Genomic DNA, 20,514 nt, shown 5'->3' with positions numbered 1-20,514 from the left:
ATGTGTTCTAAGGTAGGCAAAAAATTGTATATGTGATTTTATCGTGCTCATATGTGCTCTAAGGCTGTCAAAAAACTGTATATGTGATTCTACCATGCTCAAATATGCTCTAAGGCAGTCAAAAAACTGTATATGTGATTCTATCATGCCCACATGTGTTCTAAGGCAGTAAAAAAATTGTATATATGATTCTATCGTGCTTATATGTGTTTAAAGACAGTAAAAATATTATACTGAAATATTATATAAAAGGTCAGTATTGATAAACAAAATATACTGAAATAAATTATATGCAATGCACCTAAGTTAAGGCAAACAAAGTTATATGAAATCTAACAACATGCAATATATCACATGAAGTTTTCATACCTGAGAGGCACCTGCAATCAAAGTTCTCATGTTCTGCAAAAAACTGTTGAACTCATCTCAGAGAATGTCGGCAATTGTTTTATGAAAGTAGTCACGCATTGTATCCTTAACGATCTGGCGTACATCATCACCGGAAAAAATAGGATGCCTGGAGCTGATGTTGATGGGAGAAGTCTGTGAGCCGTGACTGGAGGAAGCAACGACAGGTGAGGTATTCATATTACTCCTAAACCTGAACACACGACCTTTTTTGGGTTCACCTGCTGCAGTCACCCATGCTACAGGATCAAATGATGGATGTTGAGTAGTCATCATCATATCGCTCTACCATCTGTTGCTCATATGCCTCCTACAAAATAATATTTACAGTATGCGTTAATAATTAAGAATTACAATATTTATGATAACTTGTATGTTATAATGATTATTAATACAATAAATACATATCATTGTCATTCTCGCCTTCTCTGATACGAACTCTCCTATGGTCTTACATTTATGTGTTTTAACAAACACATCCTTGTATGGCACAATGCCTCATTTCTCTGCTTCCTGCGAAGTGAAATGATAAAAGATTTAGTTAAAAGATTTACAACAATACTTATAAAATTGACAATATATATATTGATGAGTTACAATTTTCTTCAGGTGGCTCCCAAAAGTCTTAGATCCACCTGTGTGTAGATGGGCTTCGGGCATTTTCGCTCGATTTTGTGCAGCCTTCACTGAGCAATTTTGAAATGCATCTCCCACCCACTTGTCGCACATTCTCTCCTAATAATCTCTCCTGATAGTAATAGGGTCATGGCCCTTCCACTATAGTGGATCATCTATTCTGCCAGATGTTTTTTTTGTTGCAGTCTTCATATTGTGCAACATGTCTGCAAATCGATTGGCAGCCACCTTCTGACACACCTTCCTTGCATCATGTTCCTCCATCGCAGTCGCGAAGCGATTCGAAGCCTATATATATTTTCATAAAGTTAGTAGACATGACTATAACAAAAAATTAAATATGAAACACATTAACTATGACAAACAACTGTATATCGTAAATAAGGACCATAATCTATCTATCACCCCTTTTGGATATTCTTTTCATTAAGCCACTGGTCCTGGTAGATGTTGAAGCAGTGAATTTCTAATATCGCGTACTACTTATTGTGGCTCAAACCTCGTCCTGCACATGAATTGGTACACAGTAAATATCAATATACAATATTTATAAGATATAGAATAAGTGAAAATGAAATACTTACGGTCGATTATCGATATACACTATTCGATTGAGTCTTCTTGTGCGAGACTGAGAAGACTTTGCATCCTGTGTTGGCTCCTGACTTGTATGATCAACTGGTGTAGGTGGGTAATGTATAGGCGAAACATCATCTGTAAAAAAATACGTTAGAAATTCTCAGAATGCGTATTTGAACTAATCATACATCCAATTAGTTAAATGATATACCTATCAAAGGAGCTCGTGAAGACGAAGGTTGAGCCTGGCTACTACTGGATGAACGACCACTGTAAGCTCCACGAACCATATTCTAACAAATAAAAAATATCATACAATACATTCAAATTGTTTCAAATCATTCACATCAATGCAATATATTTTAATACATTCAAATAATTCAAATCAAGTATTGCAATACATTCAAATCATTTATTTATTTCTACCAGATGCCCAAATTTCTACCAGGCTATCAGATAGGCAGCAGGTCTTCATTTATTTAGTGAAAATAATAGCAGCAATGAGAAATAATCATTCATCTCCAAAATAAAAAATAAAAAGCCATGTTTGGTGACAAGCTAAGAAAACATTATTTTCTGAAAATCTGGTATCCTGAGAACCTGGTTTAAAATCCGGTCTCTAAAACATCAAGAATACATGGTTTTCTTATTTGGATGACAACTATTAACATGTACATAACCTGATTAACTGGAAAATTCTGTTTGGAAGGCAGTAAATTGGGTTTTGTAATTTATTCACTAAATTTACTTATAATAATAAATTTTTAAGTAAAAATTAATGATTTTCATGAGTAAAAGAGATCTTTCTTACAATAACACTCAGTTCAGGCATTCACAGGAATAATCAGTTTTTTCACTGTGAATCATCACTATAAAGTATAAACATACTTTATGAATATTTCAATGGTGATATCAAGTGAATCAAAGTTATACAATAAAAAAGCATCATCAGTGATGCACTAACAGTAAAAAATAAGCCATCTAATCCACACAAACACTCGTATCAACAACTCACCAAAAATCAAAACCAACTTCTGAATTTCAATTTCCGCATAGATGGTTGAAGAAAAAAATACATAACAACTTCAGTTATAGAATTGTTTCAACACTGGAATCAAAGTTACACAATAAAAAACGAGGCAGAGGGTCGCCTCTCCTCCCTCCCTGTCGGAAAAAAAAAGTGGCAGGGGGGCGACTCCTTGCCCGAATAAAACAACGCGGCAGGGGGGTCGCCCCCTGCCGAAAAAAACAAAACGCGGCAGGGGGTCGCCCCTCCTGCCGAAAAAAACAAGCGAGGCAAGGGGGGCAACCCTCTGCTCGAATAAAACAATGAGGCAGGGGGGTCGTTCCCCCCCCCCTGCCGAAAAAAAAAAGTGGCAGGGGGCGACCTCCTGTCCGAATAAAACAACGAGGCAGGGGGGTCGCCCCCCTTCCGAAAAAAATAAAATGTGGCAGGGGGTTGCCCCCCCTGCCGGAAAAAACAAACGAGGTAGGGGGGCGACCTCCTGCCGAAAAAAATAAAAGGGGCAGGCACCCCTCCTGCCGAAAAAAAAAGAGGGATTTACCTGGGAGGCGTCGGGCGGGGGGCGACGGATCGGGCGGCGGACCAGAGAGCGATGGGCGACGGGCGGCGAGTGGTGGGCGGCGGGTCGGGGAGTGCGTCGGGCAACGGAGGAGTGCGTCGGGCGGGCGGGAGAGACGAAATAGGAAAGAGAAAAAAGGGCTCTGATTAGGGATTTACGAGAAAATTTACGACGAATTTGGCGATGGCCTAATTCCGTCGCAACACCATCATAAATTTATATGATCAGTTAGCGACGAAAGATTTTCGTCGCTAACGTCGTTGCTACGTAGCGACGAAAAAACTTTCGTCGTCAAATCTGTCGCTAATTATCGCGTGTGTTGTGGCTTAGCAACGGATTAGTTTCTCTCGCTAATCCACCGCAACGTTGCGACGGAAAAAATTTGTCGCCAATATCCATCGCTAATTGGCAATTTTCTTGTAGTGATATAATTGTATGAATAAGTTAATTTATGAATGAATGAAATGAATATATGAATGCATGAGTATATTTATTTTTTAATGAATGAAAAGAATGTATGATTGTATAAGAATGTTTATTTATGAATAACATTGGGATATCAAAAATATGGTTGTGTATTTATTTTACATAAGTTTTATATTATTTTGATATTTAGATCCAATTCAAGATCCATATTCGAGGCAAAAATTTATGAGTTTTGGCATACGTTTATAATTGGATCCAATATAAAACAAATTATAAAAAGTTGTATATCAAAAATATGGTTTGCATATTTGTTTTACATAAATTTTATATTTTTTCATATTTGGAACCAATTCGAGATCTATATTCGGGGCTAAAATTTATAATAAACATGTCAAAACATGTATAATGGTGGGGTGGATCGGGTCATACGATTCAAAATGATGTTATCTGACACACTGTCCATGTGTGTCCAAGTTGTCCACACAACATATAAACCAAACAATGAAAATAAGAAGCACAGCATCCATGTATAGTCTGTCAAACGTTCACCACAACAAAGCAGTGGATTAGCGACGACCACATTCCGTCGCTATTCCATCGTTAACCGCCTTAGCGACGGATTAGCGACGACGAGGCGACGGTATGCTTACGTCGCAAATTTTTCGACGCTAACTGGTGATGGAATAAATTCATCGCCAGGTCCGTCGCTAATTGCGACAGACTAACGAGCGATGTATTTCGTCGCCAATCTGCCAGTACTAAACGGCGACCTCGGCTTGGCAACGGATTTACGTCCATCGCTAGATTTATATGCATAGCGACGGATGGTTCCGTCGCAAACACGAAAAAAAATAAAACAATTTATTTGAAAATTAAATACTGAGAACGGTACAATTTATATTTCATGTAAATAAAAGACAAACCACACAAAAAATTCCATATAAAAGGAATCTACAACAATTAATCGTTCTGCCTTAAAATTATCAAGTTTAATTATCAACAATTACATTTAAGAAACAAAAAAAAATAAAACTTCTTCAACACAGTTCTCTAATCATCACTAAGATTTTGTGCGTCTTCTTCTTCATTGCCTTTATCTGTCCCTTCAGCTCCGCTACGCTGATTATCGCTAGCAGCCTACACAAGAAAAGAACAGTCAGTATTGATAAATAAAATATAATGAAATAAATTACACACTATATGTGATTCTATCATGTGCTCATATGTGTTCTAAGGCAATAAAAAAAATTTATATGTGATTCTATCATGCTCATATGTGCTCTAAGGCAGGCAAAAAACTCTATATGTGATTCTATCATGAATTATTTGTGTTTTAAGGCATTAAAAAAAATTTATATGCGATTATATCATGCTCAGATGAGTTCTAAGGCAGCTAAAAAAACTCTATATGTGATTCTACCATGCTCATATGTGCTTTAAGACAGGCAAAAAGCTATATATGTGATTTGATCATGCTCATATATGTGCTAAGGCAGTCAAAAAATTGAATATGTGATTATAGCATGCTCATATGTGTTCTAAGGCAGGGAGAAAAACTCTATATGTGATTATATCATGCTCATATGTGCTCTAAGGCAGGCAAAGCAAAAAACTTTATATGTGAATATATCATGAATGATATATGTTCTAAGGCAGTAAAAAAACTCTATATATGATTTTGGCATGCTCATATGTGTTCTCAGGTAGTCAAAAAACTGAATATGTGATTATAACATGCTCATATGTGTTCTCAGGCAGTCAAAAAACTGAATATGTGATTATAGCATGCTCATATGTGTTCTAAGGTAGTCAAAAAAACTTTATATGTGATTCTATCATGCTCATATGTGCTCTAAGGCAGGCAAAAAACTTTATATGTGATTATAGCATGCTCATATGTGCTCTAAGGCAGTCAAAAAACTCTATATGTGTTTCTATCATGCTCATATGTGCTCTAAGGCAGGCAAAAAGTTATATATGTGATTCGATTATGCTCATATGTGTTCTAAGGCAGACAAAAAACTGAATATGTGATTATACCTGAGAGGGACCTGCAATCGAAGATCCCCTGTTCAGCACAAGATTGTTGATCTCATCTCAGAGAAAGGGGGCGACGGTGTCATGGAAGTAGTCATTCATTGTGTCCTTAATGATCTGGCGTACATCATCACCGGAAAGAATAGGATGTTGTTTATAGCTTATGTCGGCGAAAGAAGTCTGTGAGTCGTAACTGGAAGAAGCAATAACTGGTGAAGTGTTCAGATTACTCCCAAACCCGAACACGCGACCTTTTTTGGGTTCACCTGTTGCAGTCACCCATGTTATAGGATCAAATGATGGATGTTGAGTAGCGTCATCGCCATATCGCTCTATCATTTGTTGCTCATATGCCTCCTACAAAATAATGTTTAAAGTATGCATTAATAATTAATGATAACATTATGATAACTTGCATATTGCAATGATTATTTATAGAATAAATACATACCGTTGTCATTCTCGCCTTTTCTGATACGAAGACTCCCGTGGTCTTCCGTTTATGTGTTTTAACAAACACATCCTTATATGGTACAGTGTCTCCTTCTTCTGCTTCCTGCAAAGTTAAAGGACAAAAGATTTAATTTACAAGTTTGCAACAATACTTATAAAATTAATATTATATATTGATGAGTTATCATTTTCTTCAGGTAGCTCCCAAATGTCTTGAATCCACCTGTGTGTAGATGGGCTTCGGACATTTTTGCTCGATTTTGTGCAGCCTTCGCAGAGCGATTTCAAAATGCATCTCCCGCCCACTTATCGCACATTTCATCCCAATAATCTCTCCTGATAGTAATAGGGTCATGGCCCTTCCACTGTAGTGGATCATCTATTATGCCAAATACTTTTTTTGCTGCAGTCTTCATATTGTGCAGCATGTCTGCAAATCGATTGGCAGTCACCTTCTGCCACACCTTCCTTGCATCATTTTCTTCCACCGTAGTTGCGAAGCGATTCGAAGCCTACAAATATTTTCATAAAGTTAGTAGACATTACTTAAATAAATTAAATATGAAACACATTAACTATGAGGAACAACTCTATACCGTGAATAAGGACCACCATTTGTCTAACACCTCCTTTGGGTACTCTTTCCATTAAGCAACCGGTCCTGGTAGATGTTGAAGAAGTGAATTCCTAATCTCTCGTACTACTTCTTGTGGCTCAAACCTTGTGTTGCACATGAATTGTTACACAGTAAATATCAATATAAAATATTTATAAGATATGCAATAATTGAAAACGAAATACTTACGGTCGATTATCGATATACACTATTCGAATGAGTCTTCTTGTGCTAGACTGAGAAGACCCTGCTTCCTGTGTTGGCTCATGACTTGTGTGATCAACTGGTGTAGGTAGGTCGTGTACAGGCGAAACATCATCTGTAAAAAAATACGTTAGACTTTCTCAGAATGCGCATTTGAACTAATCAAGCATCCAATTAGTTAAATGATATACCTATCACAGGAGCCCGTGAAGATGAAGGTTGGGCATGGCTACTACTGGATGAGCGACCACTGTAACCTCCATGAACCATATTCTAACAAATAACATATGTCATACAATACATTCAAATAATTCACATCAAGTATTACAATACATTCAAGTCATTCGCATCAAGTATTACAATAATTCAAATCATTCGCATCAAGTATTGCAATACATTCAAATGATTAGCAACAAGTATTATAATACATTCAAATCATTCATATCAGGTACTGCAATGCATTCAAGTCATTCACATCAAGCATTGCAATGCATTCAAATCATTCGCATCAAGTATTACAATGCATTCAAATAATTCAAATCATTCACATCAAGTATTGCAATAATTCAAATCATTCGTTGCATAAATTACAATACATTTAAATAATTCAAATCATTCATATCAAGTATTATAATGCATTCTAATCATTTGTATCAAGTATTACAATACATTCAAATAATTCAAATCATTCACATCAAGTATTGCAATGCATTCGAATCATTTGTATCAAGTATTACAATACATTCAAATAATTCAAATCATTCACATCAAGTATTACAATGCATTCAAATAATTCGTATCAAGTATTACAATACATTTAAATAAAATTTTTAATCATTCACATCAAGTGTTGCAATACAACTCATTCATTCGCATCAAGTATTACAATACATTCAAATAATTCAAAGCATTAACATCAAGTATTACAATGCATTCAAATCATTCGTATCAAGTATTACAATATATTCAAATAAAATTTTGGATGTTTCATACACAAGCTTGGTGGAAGGTTGTATGGAGTTACAAATACTGGTCAGCATGAGTATGGAGTTGATCTACCCCCAAATGGATTAAATCCATCTGTACATAGACCGAGTCTAACATTTCGCACTTCCATTGCGAAGTTTTGATGAGTACGATCAAAGTGCTTCCAAGCTTCAGCGTCAACAGGATGCGTGATCTTGTTTTCATCGTGTCAAACTTTATTTGCATGTCATCTCATGTGTTAAGCTGTCCTTGAAGACATATACAATCGCTGCAATCTAGGAGTGATAGGAAAGTAGCGGAGCGACTTGTATGAAACTTCCTTTGATCTCGTGCTACCATTGCCTCTTGTGTTTGGCTTGAACCGAGGATGCCCATATAACGGGCATGATATGTTGTTTTCCTGCTCCTTGAAATACAACATGCAGTGATTTGGACAAGCATCAATCTTTTTGTAACCCATACCTAGAGCGTTGACCATAACTTTCGCACGATAGAAATTTTGTGGCAATTTCTCATCTTTGGGCAACATACTCTTTACAATCATGCACAAACGGTCAAAACATGATTGACTCAAATTATACTTGGACTTCAAATTCATTAGTTGAAGAACTACAGACACGATAGTGTGACTCTCACAACCATTCCAAAGTGTCTCATCAGCATCTCTAAGTAAATCATAAAATCTACTAGCTGCATCGTTTGGTGATTCTTCATCTACGGCAGTTCTTATATCACTAGAACTCATAGCAAAACCCAGTTCTGTTCCTGCGGCATCAAATATCAAATTCGTATATGGATTATCGTGCACCACATTCACTGGTGCATCAAAATCGTTTCTAAATTCTTCTCCATGAAATGTCCAGTTCTGATAATCACTCACAAAACCCTTCCTGTATAGGTGATGTCTAACGCTATGAGGTTCTACAAATTGATTATTCTTACAAATCTTGCAGGGACACCTAACCTGTGGGATCCACTGTAATGATACTTGTCGTTGCAAATTCAATAAAACTGTCAACACCATCCATATATTCATGCGATAACTCATTGTCCACTATCTTACGGTACATTCATTCACGGTTTGTAGTCATTTTCTTATGATGTTACGAATAATAGCCTAACGAATTAAAAGAGAACAATCAAAATGCTACGATGAAGAAATTATCAAATTTATCATGCAATATATGATGTCATACAATAACAAGAATTTTGACGCATGTATTGATAACTTAATATTTTCATGTGCAAACTATTAATGACACGATACAATCATTTGAAACATGCTTTCAATATACAATTTCACATAGAAGTCATAATCAAATTGAAAGTAACTACATGCATGCATGGATACAATTACATCAAACATTGCAATATATCGTAATCATTCATATCAAACAAATGGCAAACATGTACTTGCAACAAACACACTTCAATATCTCACTAACTACTACCATGTCTAGCATGGACTCCGTACTCCAAAAATAAGAACACTTCAATATTCATACATTAAAATCATGCTCAGCATGATCTCTGAACTCCAACAAACCTAAATATCAACAACTAAGTAAGTGTGTGAACAATAAAGTGTTACATCTAATAAATTAAATAACATGTGATACACTTGCATCACTTACTCACCACGGGTATTTACCCGATTTGCATTGTTTTTGACACTTACTTACCACAGGTGGCTGAGCACGAGCTGGTTTCGTTGAAAAATTTGCACAAAAAAATACTGTTTTAAAATAAAGTCACCACGAAAAAAAAAAAGGTTGTTCCAACAAGGGGTCGACTCCCCTGCTGTTCCGGCAGGGGGGTTGACCCCCTTACGGAACATAGGGGGTTAACTGACCCCCTGTTCAGGCAGGGGGTCGACCCCCAGCCTTTCCGCCAGTGAGTCGACCCCCTGCCGGAACAGCAGGGCCCCCCCCCCGCCTGAGCAGGCAGAGGGTTAACCCCCTGCCGGAAACACAGGAGGGCCCCTGTCGAAAACACAGGAGGGCCCCTGCCGGAAAACGCAGGGGGTTAACCACCTGCGTTTTCGGCAGAGGGTCGACCCCCTGCCAGAAAACGCGCGCGGGGGGGGGCGTCCTTTACCTGTCTCCGGGCGGCGGGGCCGGCGGACGGTGGGACCGGCGAACGACGAACGGCGGGAGCAGCGAAAGAAGAAAAGAAAAAGTTGTCTGGGATTAGGGTTATTCGAAACTTAGCGACAGAATTAATCCGTCGCTAAGCCCACGTAAATCAAATTTACGAAACAAGCGACGGACTATATTCTGTCGCCAAGTCCGTCGCTAATTAGCGACGGACTAGAGGTTGTCGCAAGAGTCGTCGGCAAATGGTGTGGCCGTAACGACAAAATAGTATGTCGCAAAATCCGTCGCTAAGTAGCGACGGACTATATTCTGTCGCTATTTTCGTATGTTTCATTAATTATAGCGATGGATGTTTGTCACTCATTAATCTGTCGCTAACTAGCGACTGAAATATTTCGTCGCTACAGTCCGTCGCTAACAACGCATTTTCTTGTAGTGGTTGGATGGAATGCAGTTGTTATAAAATGACAAAACGTGTGTTCTATCAATTTTGTCCAATCTTGAACAAGCCACCAAACAAGCCCTTAAGACCTAGACTAGGTCAAACACATGGGTGGAGCATCTCTCTCTCTCTCTCTCTCTCTCTCTCTCTCTCTCTCTCTCTATATATATATATATATATATATATATATATATATATATATATATATATAAAAGAGATATCCAACCAAAAGAAAGTTTAAAATCTACAACCAATGATGCTGGGACAGCTCTCCTTCTTCAATGCTTGAGCATCTCATCGATCAAACCTCATATATTTGTTTTTTATAATTTATTTAGTAAAAAATATGTTTTACAAGAAAACTAGGACTGTAGGACATAAATACATGTTTTTCAAAACGTAAAAAATCAATGGATCACAATACATTTAAAACTCTCCAATACAAAGTAATGCGGGATGTTGATTTCTAGCGCTTTCAAAAATGCATTTAAATATTGAAAATTCTTAATTCAAAACATGTCGCTCACTAATTGAATGATAAAAATTCAATTATGTAAAGTTTAATCACTCAAAAACATGATCACTAGATAAGGGACGTCGCCCAGTTGTAGATTTTGGATATTCTTTTAGTTGGATGGTTCCTTTTTCTCATATATATATATATATATATATATATATATATATATATATAAAAGAAAATAAAAACCTCCTCATTAGAGCACCTACCAAACCTACCCACTAAGAAACTTTTTATCAGATTTCTTGTTTTTTTTTTTAATTCTGACCTTACAGCTTGTTTTTATAGTATTCTCGAGCATTTGATTGGGATGCATTAATAGGTTTTTATAAAGTTTAAAAAAAACAAAAGCCTATAATTTTTATAAATTTTGAAGGCTCCAAATACAATTTTTTCCACATCAGATGCATAACATTAAATGCCCTTCAACGTTCAACATGGTTGGATCGCGTGCACCTGTGAGAAATCCCCACTAAAAGTCTTTTTTATTCATTGTGTGTGCTGCTGATGACGTGTGTACAATATAACGTCCATTCAAGTGGGGCCCATCAGTCGTGGCCTTCCCATCTTTAGCATATTCCACGTAAAATAGGACCAGGAGTACATATAATCCTAGGATACAGGCCCATACCTCGAGAATACGAGGCTTCCCTCACTCTAAAGTCACTGCGAGATTTCCTGTTACATGCACTTGGCCAATCACTCCAAAGCAATAGTGGCCAAACCAACGTGGCTGATGTAAACAAACCAAAAGTTCATATATATATATATATATATATATATATATATATACTAAATGAGCTTTTTAAGGTTTTCTTGTTTTATTTTTTGAAATTCTAACCATAAAGATGTGAACATTTTGTATGGAACAGCTCTTGAAGTATTTGATTTCCCCACATGGGTAGGTTTTTATAAGGTTCAAAAAATCAATGATTCAAAAACTTTGTAAATTTTTGAGGGTCCAAATAACATTTTTTTTAATCAAAAACACATGATTCAGGTGTGGATTCCTCGTAAATCCATCATGTCCAACACATTTATGAGGTCGAAACTGTAAAAAAAACACCGAAAGAGTAGAAACACCCATTTAATAAGTATTAATTTTGCACCTACCAGTCAGTCTCTCTCTCTCTCTCTCTCTCTCTCTCTCTCTCTCTCTCTCTCTCTATATATATATATATATATATATATATATATATATATATATATATATGAGTAATGTGTTCCTTAGGCCCTTTTTTGTCCCTTCAAAAGCATAGTTTTAAGTATTTTTTCTCACATTTAATGTAATCTGTAGGTTTTATTTAGTGAGAGCTCACTTTTGGACTGCCTAAATTTGACCTGTATTAAGGTTTTGCTGGTGATCCAAAATCAATGGCTATGTACCAGTTTTTTTTTACTCAAAAAAAATTATATTTTTTGTCATAAAAATATGATTAAAGAGTAAATTCCCACTAAATTCAGTTTGCTAAATATATCTAATGGTTGAGATCTATCATAAAACACTTAAAACCTATGGGGCAGAACAAAAAATGGAGCTTAATATGTTCAGTGATATATATATATATATATATATATAGAGAGAGAGAGAGAGATGGACAAAACCATGGGCTCACACTGATTCGTGGTTGGTTTGTCTATATCTTTTTGTCTTCGTTGTGAGTTCAGGATGAAAAAAAAAAGGCTCATAATCTTTCACCCGGGGTTTACTTTATTGGGTGGCAGGCAGGCCCATTAATCTGCGCCCTTAGGAAGGTTCCTCATCATCAAAGAAAGAAAAAAACTAACTTTTTTTCCGTCATTACTGCAAAAAGTCACATCAAGTCGCTGGATGAGAGGAGCCCTGGTGGGCATTTTACCTTTTTATATTTGTTGTTCTTACTCTTTGGAAATTTGGAACGATTGTTATCAACTTACCAAACATGCATTAGTTCCTTTCAGTGCTTTTACCTTAGACTAGATATTTATTGGTCCGTCCATATGCCCGGCTTAGATAAATCATGTTTATATTAATTTTTTTTTAAAACAAACAAATAAATAAAGGCATACAAATATATATATGTTTAAAACATGTTATAACTTATTTTTAAAATATGTAACTAAATAACTTTAAAAATATATATTTTTTATATGATTTCATATATATTTAAATTAAAACACAGTGGCCCATCCATATGGATGAGCTTAGATTATATTATTTTTTTATGATGAATAAGATAAATAAACACATAGAAATGTGTGCATTTCAAACACATTTTCTTGAGAACATTATGCATGGAGTTGCCCGACCCCATACATAAGTTTTTTTTTATTGCCAATGAAAAAGGAGAGGGGAGTGATTTATGGAGATATTTTAAGATAGAGGGAGAGATTCTCATATGTTCACTATTGAGAAAGAGATGTTCTTTCTAACGGAATGAATCGATTTGATATGGCAAATGGGAGAGAAGAGAGTTATATACGGTAATTCAAGATTTTTTAAAAATTTACAAGATGCCATATAAGACTTTTATTTTTAAATTTGTATAAAGAAGGGCCAAAACATTTTTATTGACATTGTCAAAACATGCAGCAAGGATGTCAAATTTAAAAAAGTAATGAAGCATCTAATTTTTTACACCTATTATCCTTACTTCTACTTTCATAATATTTAGGACTTAGGATTAGTATATGATAGGATTTAGGATTTAAAATTATGATTATGATTATGATTAGAACATACGAGGGTTGGAGTAGGCCTGCTTCTTAGCTGCTCATCCATGTTCTACCTGATGTATTTCTTATGGTCGTTCTTAGGCAGCCGAAGACTGATCCAAAGTGGCTTCACCCCCTTTTGGTCGATTGTGCTGCTCTCCTTGTAAAGCTGGGGGTTGATTCCTCATCGTCTTGAGCTTTCTTATTCTTATTACTTTTATATTAATAAAATTTGAGTTTAATTTTTCCTCAAAAATAATATTTTAGGACTTAGGATTAGGATTAGTAAATAATTGAATTTAGGATTTAAGATTTAAGATTAGCATTATAATTAGGGTAGGATAATAAAATGTTGGAAGCATGGATATATATGAAGTTTGCATTAGTGCATGTCATAGACAATGTCATAAATCTACATGCTTGGATTTTTGGATTTCCCGTTATTGGTACATATCTAATAAATATCACACCAGCCCACAAGAGCCCTTCTCATTTGGTAGGGGCAACTTGTGAACATCACCAAGATAATGGGACATCACGAATTCAAAACCCATGGTGGGTATCCCTTGCTAGGGGTGTCAATGGTTGGGTTTGATCTGGACACGAACTTTACCAAACCCTATAGGGTTAGGGTTTGGTGATAAATAAGAAGGTCCAATTAGAATTTTGGACGAGCTCGAAGAATCCGATTAATATATGAAGCCAAGTATGGTTGAAATTTCATACCATACCCGAGTTCTGATTAAGATTCGCAATTTTTCAATGTAAAAATGATAAAAATTATTCTTTTATTGGGTATGGTCTGGATCTGGATCTGGATCTGGATCTGGATCTGGTTCATGTAATCTTTATAGGATCCATGTATGGTTTTTTTTATGGTGGGTCTGATTAAACCCAGGTCCAAACCCAGTACCATCATCTCAAGTCAGGTTTGGGTCTAGTTCCACTTGGGTCCGAACCAAACCCCGCCCGTTGGCACCTCTATCCCTTGCCACATGGTCAAAGCTAGGTATACTCCCTAGAAGGTAAGGAGAACCTCAAGGCCTCATTTGTTTCATGCAACTTTCATTGAAAAGTGTTGCTGGGTTGGCAATTCTAACGTAATCCTTTCCCACCTGGAAAAAACAAATATCGAATCATCATAGTTGTAAAGTGTTATGGTGGCACAATCGCGCCCTAGTTTTTCCCACCACCTCTTCTCATACCACATGGAATGCTGAGCTGACAAGATTTTTTAGAAATCAGTTTTCTTTTCCATGAAAAGCGTTTCCTTTACATGAGAATGAAACAAATGAGTCTCAAGTATTTTACCAACCAGAAGCATGTCAATGTGTGGTCAGTGATAGAGGGATTTTTCCTTGGGTTAGCTAAAAAAATAAATATATACTACACTGGAAAGGTTTTATGAAAACAAAACTTTGTATAGTGCCTTATATCACGAATTTCCTGGACCTTTGTTGTTGCTAGTAAGAAGCAAGAACATCAAAAAATGTTGGAAATCGTGGGTTTCTGCGATGCAACATGACCTTAGATTGTCTTCAAAATCCACAACACACTTGGTGGAAAACGCAGTATAAGTTGTGATATGGCATTGCAGAAGATAAACACAATATCCCAAATTATCCCATTTTTTTTATATGATAATTATGTGTGTGTTCTACTTGTAGTCTAAAAGCCATGATTTTCCAAGCTACTGAATTTTTTTTTTTTTACTTTGACCAATAATTGAATGACTTAACGTTCTTCTGCACAAGGATTCATGTGGCATGAGATTCTTAATGAATCCATTGAAAAGAACTAAGTCTAGTTTTTGTATGTTATCTATTTTGTGGGCACATGGGTAGTCTCCTTTATGTTTCTTCCTTTCAAGTAAACAAATTATTAATGGAGATGGGCACCCTACTGAAGGTCATGCATATATCCCTATTCATGTACCGACACTGGGACAAGACCAAGAAGTGTATAATACATATAAAACAGGACAATGATGTGAAGCAAATAGCTCTATAGGAATATATATCTATGCATGGGCATATATTCTTCCGAAACTTATTGCTAATTATTTGGAGCAACCCCTAGGTTACAATGAGGCAGATGAGGCCACACACATATATATAACTGATCATTGGGTATATTCAATCCCCGCCGCACATCTCACATGGGAACTGTGAGAGAAAGGCTCACAGATATCTCCATATTTGCAGTGGAGATGGAATATAACTGATGATGAATCAGTTATATACAATGTGACATGATCTTCCCCCGTGCACGTCGTGGGCGTCTGAATATTTGCTTTGATTCTTTCACATGCATTTAATCATTGAGCCATTTAATCCTTTATGTGGCAAGTGCAGATAAATGCAAGGCCGGGTTATCTTTTTAGAGCGGTGATATATTGACTCCGTGGTAGAACATAGAAATCAAGCTCTCATAATCTCATGCTGCCAACTGTAAAAAATTGGGTACACATGTATAAGAAAACCCATTGTGGTTGTGAAGTATGGTATGTTAGGAAGAAGGATTCAATTAATGCACTATAAATACATCAAAATAAACAAAAAACAAGAAAAATAAATCAACCACATGAATAACAAGGATTTTACATGATTTGGCAAGAGTTGCTTATGGTAACGGCCACACTAAGATCAAAACACATTATATTACAAGTAACAAATTGTTCTCTTTGAATACAAGGAGTTTACTACAGCTTATTCAAGATAAAATTATAAAACTACCCTGTCAGAAATTTTGCTCCACACTCCTCCAATATGGTACCATGCCTATGTAGGTATAGTCACTTGCTTGTGTGCATGTTGACATCAAATGTTAGATGTTTATCACTATAAAAATGTGTTTGATATGATGTAGACACCCAATTTTTTCAAGATGCCCAAAATACTAGCATTTTTTAAAGAATCAAGTTGAAGGTTAAAGTTTACAAAAGAGACTACACGAGAAAACTCAGAAGATTCGTTGGATGGCTATCTCAGTCTAACAGTCTAACCCTTGACGTTTATCTCAGTTTAACGGTCTGATATTAGACGGTTATCTCGGTTTAGCGGTTCAACCCTGGACGGCTATCTCAATTTAGCGATCTGACCCATGACGGCTATCTCAATTCAGCCATCCAGCCAATCCAGCGTTTGGTTTATCCTTTCCAGTAGATAGCCAACCCTGTTTAGTCGTTCATATCCGAATGGACAAACCCGTTTAGTCGTCTAATCAGTTCGAGTAAATGAGGCACATTTGCTTCATCTCTAACCATTTTTGCACTTTTTTGAAAGAATATTCTTCTCGGATAAACTTTCTTTCAAGAAAGACTCCTCCAAATTTCTTATCTAGAATGAGCACGGATCCATTTAGACCATATTTAAACCTGAAAAGTTTCATGATATGGATCCATACAGAACACCTACAAATAGAGGCACACCCCTATGATCAAGGAGAAAGGGAAGATGTCTGAGCGTTGACACTGAGAAGAACGAACGCAAGACCGCCGCCACTGGTCTCTTCGATTTTCCTCACTTACGCGGAGGTTCTGTCGGAACAACTGCAGAAAACCCTTACTTTCCTATGAAAGTGTTGTCAAATGGATGAAAAGAACTATAAAGTTTAAAAACATAACCCGAGTCCAAAAAATGTGTTTACTTCATTTCCTTCATTTTATTTGTTTATTTTATTTATTTAGTTAATTTTATTAGTTTAGAGCATATACTTACACACTTTTTTTTTATTTGCATCATTTGATGTGTGAATTGTGCTATGGAATCAAAAGGCGTGCTTCAGCTTTACATTTCCTTTAGCGAAAAATGGTCAAAGTTTGAATATTGTCCCCATATCTTTTAGAAAAGAATTTTTACAATTTAAAAAATAAGTTTCAAAAGTTTTTTATCAATACATGATTTCTTTATTATGTCAATATATAGGTTTATATATTCACATCCAACATAACATAAAATTCTTTTTTTTTTTCCTTTGATAATGAGAAACCCTCTCAGATAACCGGGTCCTCAGGTGGGGTCACTGATACCCAAGCCCTTACAAACCCACCAGTTAAAGACGCCCTCACACCTGGCTCCTCAGTTCATATATGTGTCTTATCAGCCAAAAATTGATATGCTTCACCCCCCCCCCCCCCCCCCCCCTAAACCAGCTATTTTTTAATAAATATAAAAAATTACTTAAAATTAATATTTTTTAATTATTTTTTGGTCGATTTAGAACGATCCACTTGAGTATCAGTATTGGCCTATTCACCTGAAGCGTTGGGCAAACGATACAGGGCTGATACTGATGCTAAAATCATTGGGTGTATCTGAGGAGGTCTGTTTCAAAGTGCAGGTACAAACCCACATCGCATGATACACAGATAATGTGGCATGGATTGTGAAAGCTTCATGGGGAGTGGTACTAAAATATTTACTCATAAAAAGTCGTGGGTGATGGGAAAAACTAAGGTCCATTTGTACCGGCATGACACTTTTTCACCATGAGGTTTTGATGTTTATTTCGTTCATCGTAAGAAACTATTACATTACGATTGCCAACTCAGCACTTTCCGGTGAAAATTGCATGAAGCAAACAAGAATTAAAAGTAAAGAAAAATATGAGAGAGAGGTGTCTCTTCCAAAATGCAGCTATGAATCCATTTCCCATAATACATAGCGAATGACATACAAAATTAACCAAAAGAAAATATGAGGGCCTAAACTAAGCTATATTAGCCTACCAAAAGGGTTAATCATTATCATCACCCTCCAGTGGCAGTCCATCCTCTTAGCTTATTGTAAAATACTCACATGTCAAGGTTACTTAACTATACCCTAGTCGAACCGTCAAAAGAAAAAAATAAGGAAAAACATATCTTAGTAGAATCTATGTATCTCTATGCATAAAATATTTACTTTTGTGCTTTTCCCGGATTCCCACTATCAGAGAATCATTTTCCATGGACAGAAGTTCAGCGAGCCGGTTAGTTAACATGCATAATATCCAGCAAGTTCATCTAGAGAGTCCTGTTGCGGGTCAGCGTTCTCCAACATCCAAAGTAGGTGCTCAAACAGGACCACTTCGCACCCTACAACCACTATGTCTGAGCCCTCTGACTTCTCAATAAGCTCGCGGACCAGGGGGTGGTTCACATGGTCTGAGCTGATGACGTAGCGCCGGCGAGATTTCCCCACATATACAGCCTGATATCCACCTGGGATCTGTTCACCGGAGTCCAAGCACCAACCATCGTCAGATGGCTTGGAGTCAATGCTCGAGTTCAACTTTGACCGCCCAATTTTGCTCAAGCCATGCCATTTCTTGATCATGAACTTCAGTTTCCATATGGTGCTTCCTTTGACCATCTTGGAAACAAAAATACCTGCAAAAAAAATTGGGTTTTATAAGACTGTACCTTCCAAACATGAACCATTTAAAACCGGTTCTTTGAATGACTCGGAATTAAGGAGTAAAGCACACAATGTGGCACAATAAGAAACAAAATCTGGTTAAGAGAAAAAACATATGATTAAGGTGCCTTAAAAATCCGGTTCTCAGCATACCGTTCTAAGAAAAACATATAAGGTACATTAGAAAACCGGTCATCAATATCCGGTTCAAAGAAGAACATATGATTATGGTGCATCAGAAAACCGAATTTCAAGCCCATGCACAATTAGGGCACCACTCATCTGGTAGGGGCGACTAGTGAAAGTCACCAAGCTGAAGGGATGTCACGAGTTTGAAACCCATGGCTGCACATCCCTTGCCGCCAGGCGGAAGTTAGGTGTACTCCCCAGCGGGCAAGAAGGCCCGGGGTTTTACACTAATGTACACGCCAGTGAGGTGCTTTTCCCCAATTGTCCAAAAAGAAAACCGGTTCTCAGTATTTTCACAGAACATGAAATGCATCGAGATCTGTTCAAACCCATAAACAAACGGGAAAGCACAAAAGTGTCTCTCCACGTATCAGAAATGCCACCAAGTTGACAGGATGTCACAAGCTCGAAACCCACAGGTCAAAACTGGGTGTACTTCTCAGTGAGCAGGGAGGCAAGGGATTTACCAACTGGAGGTCAGCCAATGTGCGGTGGGTGATTTGACACGGGGGGTGTTTACTTTGGATTATCAAAAAAAGAAAACACCAGAAAGTCCTTGATTCCTAAGAGGAACCAGGAAATTCTTCTCCATGGGAAAACTGGGATATAGACGTTTTCCAATGCAATGTGGACAAACGAAACGGGTTTGCTCTAATTTTGAGCCAGAAAAAACTGAGTTATAGAATCAACTTACAATTTAATTCAGAAGAACCAACAAAATGTTGGAAGGAGAAAACCCAGTTTTGGATCTCCAAACTGGGAAAAGGAAACCAGGATACACGCTTGAGTCGCCACCTAGTGTTAGCGGACTTAGGGAAAAGGAGCTGGCCTCTTTGTCTCAGGTTCTGACTCCCACTGGGTGTGCGGAGGTCTTTCACTGGTGAGCTCTGTAAGAGCTTGATAGTCGCCGGAGATTGTCGCCGGAGATTACCGGCTTCGGCAGAGAAAGTCGTCATCAAAAGGAAAAAAATGCAGATGCATTTGAAAATGCAAATGTGGTTATGAGAGAAACTTGGAACAATGATTTTCTATTTTTTCTTTTGCAGAATGAAGGAATGTTTTCCTGACTCACCTGCCTGTAGGATCGAGAAGCAGAAACTGCCTTGAGAGAGAGAGAGTTGGGAGGAAAGGAGGAAGCTTCCTGGCATATAAAGAGCTCAACTTGAGTTTTTCAAGCGAGTGAAGTAAAATTTTTGAGTTTCACCCTCTTTAACCATTTTCCCTTTCTGTTTGAACTTCTTTCAAATT

General features: G+C 36.9%; 1 pseudogene; it reads right to left on the bottom strand.

The window, feature by feature from the left end:
- Positions 1-18,654: 18,654 nt before the first annotated feature.
- LOC149834272 (auxin-responsive protein SAUR78 pseudogene) lies at positions 18,655-19,032 on the bottom strand (annotated as a pseudogene).
- Positions 19,033-20,514: the final 1,482 nt, after the last annotated feature.

Source organism: Nuphar pumila, chromosome 6 (assembly GCF_984573655.1).
Source record: "Nuphar pumila chromosome 6, dmNupPumi1.hap1.1, whole genome shotgun sequence".
Taxonomy (NCBI): Eukaryota; Viridiplantae; Streptophyta; class Magnoliopsida; order Nymphaeales; family Nymphaeaceae; genus Nuphar; species Nuphar pumila.
Note: the sequence above shows the minus strand (reverse complement) of the source record. Positions and strands in the feature narration are given on the sequence as shown.